Genomic DNA, 7,170 nt, shown 5'->3' with positions numbered 1-7,170 from the left:
TACCACCCATGACCAGACCCCCAAACCTGTTTGGATGACCATCGTTGAAGGATACAGGGAGAGCTGTCTCTACTTGTAAAGCAGTGACTACCACCCATGACCAGACCCCCAAACCTGTTTGGATGAGCATCGTTGAAGGATACAGGGAGAGCTGTCTCTACTTGTAAAGCAGTGACTACCACCCATGGCCAGACCCCCAAACCTGTTTGGATGAGCATCGTTGGAGGATACAGGGAGAGCTGTCTCTACTTGTAAAGCAGTGACTACCACCCATGGCCAGACCCCAAACCTGTTTGGAGCATCTCTAATGTCAGATGTGCAAAGAGTCCAATCAGACTGTTGGTAAGTTTGAAGAAGTAAAAATGTTTGACTTGACTTTGATTGAGAAGGTTCATCCAATAGGTAGTGAAAAGCATTTAATGTTTCAGAATTTAGCACTGTTGAAAGTTTGAAATCATCATTTTGAAAGGATACATTTATTTTTGTCCCTTGGTTTGCAAACAACTTATCACACAACAAACTGGTCAAAAACTTTTTTTAAAACAAGCACGTCAAAGTTTAAATGGTTAAAAAAAATGTTTCAAGTTGTTTGTAAATGTTCAAATTACTAGTTGGAGGCCTTTGCCAAATTTCATAGATCTGATAAGCACAAAAAAGTTAATAAGCACAACAGGTTGTGCGTATTTAATAAAATTGCCAGTCAACTACCATGTCACATGTATAATGTGTTACTAGTATCCTACTCATCACTGCTGCTTAGCAGACACTGTTCAACAATATTTTTTTGCTTAATCATCTCTATAAAATTGGGTCCTGATTGAAGCTGCAGGAATTTTTTCTCGAAAATGCAAGCATTCATCTCCAAAACAATTGATACTTGCATTATTAGAGTTTATCAAAAATAATCTGTCACAAAAACATTTATTTTCTACCAAAGATTGAGTCAATGGCATCTGGAGATAACCTAAACCCCAAGCTTGAGGCTACAATCAATGCTTTTTGGGGTTCCACCAACTAAAGAAAGGACTGTGTCAAGTCCAGCCAGATGACTCATTACAGATTACAAGTTTAACTTGTTGAGGTGAGTAGGGATTTGTTTCCTTTTTTTACCCATATACATGTACACCGATGTGTGTTAGCACTGTTTTACACTCGGTTCTTTCTGGAGTTCTGTGGCAGAATCCCAGACATATTACTCAGGTGGGATTGGAACCCACGACATTTGCAATTCTAGAGTAGTGTCTTATCTAGACCTCTGTGGCAGAATCACAAGCATATTACTCGGGTTCTGACACCATGTAAAAGCAAGTGGTACTTGTAAGGATGACGATGATGTAAGACGGATTATTCTCTGTTTACAATGATCTGGGTTTTATTTATTTAGCGGCCATTAAGCAAGTCCCTATCTCAGCCTGCTCGATAGAGGGCGCTAGACTTACTATCGTTACAAAACCCACGACCTTTGCAATTCTAGAGTAGTGTCATACCAACTAGACAACCGAGATTGTATGGTAGCTAGAGGTAGTGCGAATTCTATGTGAGTAGGGCTTGTTGAATCGTGTGCTACCAGCAGGGCCCAATTTCATAGCGCTGCTAAGCACAAAAATTTGCTAAGCATGAAATTTCTTTCTTGATAAAAACAGGATGACCAACCAAATTTTCATTTGTAGCATATTGCTTGTTGCTGGTATTTAGCTGTTGTTTGCTTATCCTGAAAATCACGTAGAAATTTTGATGGTAATCTTGTTTTTATCAGGAAGAAATTTTATGCTTAGCAAGTTTTTGTGCTTAGCACCTCTATGAAATTTGGCCCTGAAGGGCTATGTCAACCCTGACATCGATAAGTTTGGACGGACAAACAAAAAATATGCAGCACTAAATCTGATTTACAATCCCTAAAACCAATCTCTTAAGTGATGGCATAAACCAACCACTGACTTACAACAACTTAATTAAGAAACAGTTAACTCGCTGGAGCTGGAGTGGAATTTTTATGAACATGACAGCCTGCATACTGAACTACTCCCAGGAACATCTGATTCTTGTATTAAAAAAGTCTATCCAATTAATCTTTTGAAAATCGTTTATTTTCAGATTGAGATGATACCCTTTGGAGGTGGCATACACCCAATTAGGAGGCTACAATCAATGTTTTTTTGGACTGAGTTACACCAACCAAGAAAGGACTGTGTCAAGTCGACCCAGTGACTCTCAGAGGGTTTAACTGAAGGAACACGTTGCCTTGGATCGGACGAGTTGGTCAAAACAAAAGCTTTTGTAATCGTTTTTTTAATAAAATGCATATGGTTGGAAAGATGTTTTAAAAGTAGAATACAATGATCCACACAAGTTTGCTTCGAAATTGCGTGGTTTTCCTTCTACTGTGCGAACTAACATGGTCGGCCATTTATGGGAGTCAAAATTTTGACCCCCATAAAAAGCCGACGTGTTAGTCGACGAGGTAAAAGGAAAACCACGCAATTTCGAGGCATGTTTGTGTGGATCATTGTATTCTACTTTTACAACATCTTTCTACCCATATGCATTTTATAAAAAACGGTTACAAACGCTTTTCAAAGACCAACTTGACCGATCTAAGGCAAACTGATGAGGTGAGTAGATATACTCAGTTTGGTTTTTACCCATATACACCGATGTGTGTCAGTACTTTCCTAAACTCTGAAAACAAAACCACAGGCACGTTACTTCGGTGGGATTCGAACCCACAATTCTTGCAATTCTAGAGCAGTGTCGTACCAAGACTACCGAGATTGCCTGGTAGCTAGAGGCAGTTCAAATCCTATTTGAGTAGCGGGTGTTGAGGATAACCAATGCTTTTTGATATGCTTGCCACCATCTAGTGAAAGACTATGTTAAGGCCGACATCGCAATAACTTTGGAAGGAAAGCGGAAAATTTGCAACACAAAATCTGATTAAGAATCCTCAAACAAAACGAAATGAAGTTATAAACAAAGTTTTTATAACCAGCAGTACTAATAACAATTAGTATCAGATACTCTGCAATATTAAATGAACACCAACAAACCTCCAAAGAAAAACAACTGAAGAACTACTTAGTCAAATCCAAACGAATTGAAATATTTCTTAAAGCAAAAAAAGTGGTTACCTCGTGCAATTAATCGATTAATTAAGAGATATGTACATAGACAGAGGTTAACTTGTGCCTACTATCTTTCCCCCCTAGTTGAGCAATCGCTTGTCAGAATGCTACCACCTGTTTGAATGAGCATCGTTTGAAACGTGTGCAAAAAGACAACATACCGCTTGGTAAGTTCTAAAAAAAATAATTCACAACTTTTCTTCTAGGAGCAGGATCATACCATATATTTGGCAATAGGTGCAAATGCTTCAGAACAAGCAACTTTAAAGATTTCACTCACTCCCTGCGTCGACCTAAGTTTTCTGCGTTGCTGCATGTATAGACGATGTGACCTATGTTTACATTCAAACCGCTCTCTGTTCACAAAACACTACACACGTCATGTTTCGCCGGGCACTGAGTTGTGTAGTCAAAGTAAGATTGCGTACACTTTCTAGCTGGCTGCCAAAACACAAAGGTTTTGCCTGGCGGTGTGCGCGCGAATCATGTTATGGTTGTCGTGTGACGTCAGAGGTCACATCGTCTATATGTCTGGATTGATGTCTGACATGCCACACAACTCTATCCTTCATACAACTCATTATAGCTCGTCCTTGTTGTTGACCCCACTGCATCCCCTATCAGGGTCTTATGAGCATGGTCTTGTTGGGTCTTCTAGGACCACGCCTGCTGTTGTGGGATCCCAAACAATGACTTAATCGGGAGGTTTCCATTGGTTAATTTGAAGATATGCTCAATCCCATCTTTTAATTTCAATAAACAAAGCAAAAAACTAACTAGTGGAAAACTTCTTTACAATATGAGTTGAAATTTTCAGATACTGATTTTAATCAAAACAAATAAAAAGAAAAACAAAACCTGATATATTGTGTTGTCATGTTGTGTGTGCACGATCAAGGAATTTGAAGAACTGATTGGAGCTCGTTGAGCAATTGTTTTCGAATTAACATTTTGAGGGTTTTAAATTGCAGATATATGAAAGAGTTAATCATCCTTTTAGATTGCAATAAAACACCACACAACCAACTGGTGGAAAAAGTTATTGAAATAAAATAGAAGCCAGTTTTTTTCAGAAATGAAAACACACACAAAAAAGAAGGACAAAATGTGAAGTTTTGTGTGCAAGTCTAAAAACAGGTAGAACTGTTAAGAGCTGGAGAGGGAATTTCGCATGGTATGTTTCAGACTTAAAACTTTTCCTCAGAATAACTGATTATTGTGATACAAACTTAATTAAAACTTGTCTTCTGAATATTTTTCTACAGATTGAGATGTTGCCCATACAACCAATCTTGATGCTGATCAGTGCCACTGTCTGAAGGAGGACTGTGCCAAGTCAAGCCCAGTGAAACTCTGCTAAACTCTTGGAGTGATGGAGGATGTTGAGAATGAGCCTAACCAATGATATTGAACTGCATGCAACCAGCCGAAGGACTACGTCAAGTTTAGCAAGTTGTTCTGCTACAACTTGAACTTACTCGGAATTCTTTTTGGAAGGTCCCATGGGGAAGAAAGACTGTGTCAAGTCTAGCCTTATAATGTCCAACGCTTAAACAGATGTAGGGATGCTGAACCAAAGTTTTCAGAGTGCATGTCATTAGCTGAAAGACTGCATCAAGTTTAACAAGTCTCCACGACAGATATTGAAGCTTAGCTATTGCTATGGGAAGGTTGCTACAGAAGAAAGACTGTGTCAAGTCTAGCCAGATAGTGTTCAAATGTTAAATGGACGAAAGGATGTTGAGCCTAACTAACATTTTGTTGACTGCGTGCCATCCGCTGAAGGACTGCATCAAGTCTCTCCACAACAAATTTAGTCAAGTCTCTCCATTACCACCTTGCATAGTGATGCTACATTAGTCACCAAAACTTGTTGGAAGGGCGGGAATAGAAGGAAGACTGTGTCAGGTCTAGCCTGATGATGTTCAACTGGAGAAAACTTTTCCAAGATAGTGCCTTTTGTTTTACTACAATGAAGAGGAGGGGACCATCTTAGTCCTTGTCCAAACTTGTAGCTGTGACTAATGGCTGTGGCTGTTGTTATGGCGTCATTAATGCTTAAAACATGTTGGCATGACGATCAAGCCATATCCACAGCCACAACCTCAGTGATGGCCTTGGTTTGCTGTTTACTCAATAGGCTTTTCTTGAAGCCGTCAAACTTCAATCACATTATTGTACAATGCATGGAAAACCAAATTCATTAAATTTGAGTACAATACCATGGATTTTGATGGTTTCAGAGTAGTTAGGATTTCAACGTTTAAGATGGTGCAGTTTTTGTGTTTAGAAGCGAAGAATGAATCAGTTTAGGATAGGATACATTCAAATTCTGTGTAATTGATATGCGTCATTTGCAAAGAATGAATCGGTTAAGGATAGGGTACCCACAAAATTCTGTGTAAAATTATGCGCCATTTGTGAAGTATTTTATGTTTGCCAAGACCGTTTTTACAAATAACTTAAGTAAAAAGACACAGTTTTACCATTACTGGAACATTGACAAAATTTTTATTTCAATTCATCAAATTTTGCTTAGACATGCTAAAAATTATGGCAAAAAAAGCTGAGGTTTAGTCATATTATTATTATTGTCGAACAAACTGATGTAAAATAATTAATTTCATGAAGGCCTGAGGGCAATCCTATGACAAAATTATGATGTTAATGTTTTCAACTATCTAAGTATTTTGAGTAAATAAATTTAATTTTGTGAGATTAAACTAATTGAAATTATTCTAGGCCCTTCATCTATCCTAATGAGGCAAACTTTACACATTGCTTAATAAGTATAACATTCAAAGTAGTGTGGGAAAAGTGTACACTTTGAGCGCAAAATAGACAGAATGCATGTCTTAGTGAAATGCGTGTCGAACAGGGCAAATTTTTATAGAGTTCCTGACATAAATATTGCTAAGCATAATTTTGCTGGCCACTTTGTGTGCTTATATTCATGCAGCTCTACCATTTGGCACAGACTATGTTGTGATGTCATCAAAAACCATGGCAACAAGCACAACACCAGAGGGCTCGGTTTCACAAAGAGCGTAAGATTTAAGCCTGAGTTACTTGGCACCCTGTGATGCCACAATACAAATCACCATGGTGATATTGACAACTTGTCTGTAGGTGAATCTTGGTGTTTTGTGAAACCGAACTCTGTAGGCCCTACGTCTCACCCTAACAATGACTAACGCTAACACACCACACTTTAAAGGCAGTGGACACTATTGGTAATTGTCAAAGACTAGCCTTCACAGTTGGTGTATCTCAACATATGCATAAAATAACAAACCTGTGAAAATTAGTGAAAGAAAAACAACCCTTGCAACACGAAGTTGTGTGCATTTAGATGGTTGATTTCGAGACCTCAACTTCTAAACTTGAGGTCTCGAAATCAAATTCGTGGAAAATTACTTCTTTCTCGAAAACTATGTCACTTCAGAGGGAGCCGTTTCTCACAATGTTTTATACCATCAATCTCTCCCCGTTACTCGTCACCTAGAAAAGTTTTATGCCAATAATTATTTTGAGTAATTACCAATAGTGTCCACTGCCTTTAACTTAACCAAAAGCACTAAAACCATTAAAAATATCACTCACAATATAATAATTTAATTATTAACACCTCACCCTCGGCACCAACCACTACCCATGCAATGCGCGATTTGAATTAAATAGAAAAGTGTCATTTTATGAAAATTTGCATTTTGTCTACATGCGGTCAAGTACAACTTTGTGGGTGGTTTGAAGATGAATAAATATTGTCAATTGTTTTTAGTGTTTATTCATCTTAAATTAATAGTTGAATATGATGCTGTATAGCAAACCCTGTAAGTAAGCAAGTATGCACTAAATGTATTTATTTAGTTACTTTAATTATTGCAAACAATTGTTATATGTATGATTATGAACTTTCACTACAGTCAAAGACAATTAAAGCAAATCAGCCAATAATTAAAATGAAAAATAGAATTGGCAATTGCAAACTGCTCGATCACCATGCAAAAGGACTTGTGGTATAAATGCATTGATTTTTAATGGCCTG

At 37.8% G+C, this 7,170-nt stretch overlaps 2 long non-coding RNA genes across 2 annotated transcripts; both read left to right on the top strand.

The window, feature by feature from the left end:
* Positions 1-238: 238 nt before the first annotated feature.
* LOC139940557 (uncharacterized) lies at positions 239-2,247 on the top strand. Its single transcript, XR_011786468.1, has 3 exons — positions 239-342; positions 938-1,081; positions 2,095-2,247. It is a non-coding gene; the product is annotated as an uncharacterized lncRNA (long non-coding RNA).
* A 297-nt stretch (positions 2,248-2,544) lies between these two features.
* LOC139940555 (uncharacterized) lies at positions 2,545-6,422 on the top strand. Its single transcript, XR_011786467.1, has 3 exons — positions 2,545-2,612; positions 3,207-3,289; positions 4,388-6,422. It is a non-coding gene; the product is annotated as an uncharacterized lncRNA (long non-coding RNA).
* Positions 6,423-7,170: the final 748 nt, after the last annotated feature.

Source organism: Asterias amurensis, chromosome 8, assembly GCF_032118995.1.
Source record: "Asterias amurensis chromosome 8, ASM3211899v1".
In the NCBI taxonomy this organism is placed as follows: domain Eukaryota; kingdom Metazoa; phylum Echinodermata; class Asteroidea; order Forcipulatida; family Asteriidae; genus Asterias; species Asterias amurensis.
This window is presented reverse-complemented; position numbering and strand designations above follow the sequence as displayed.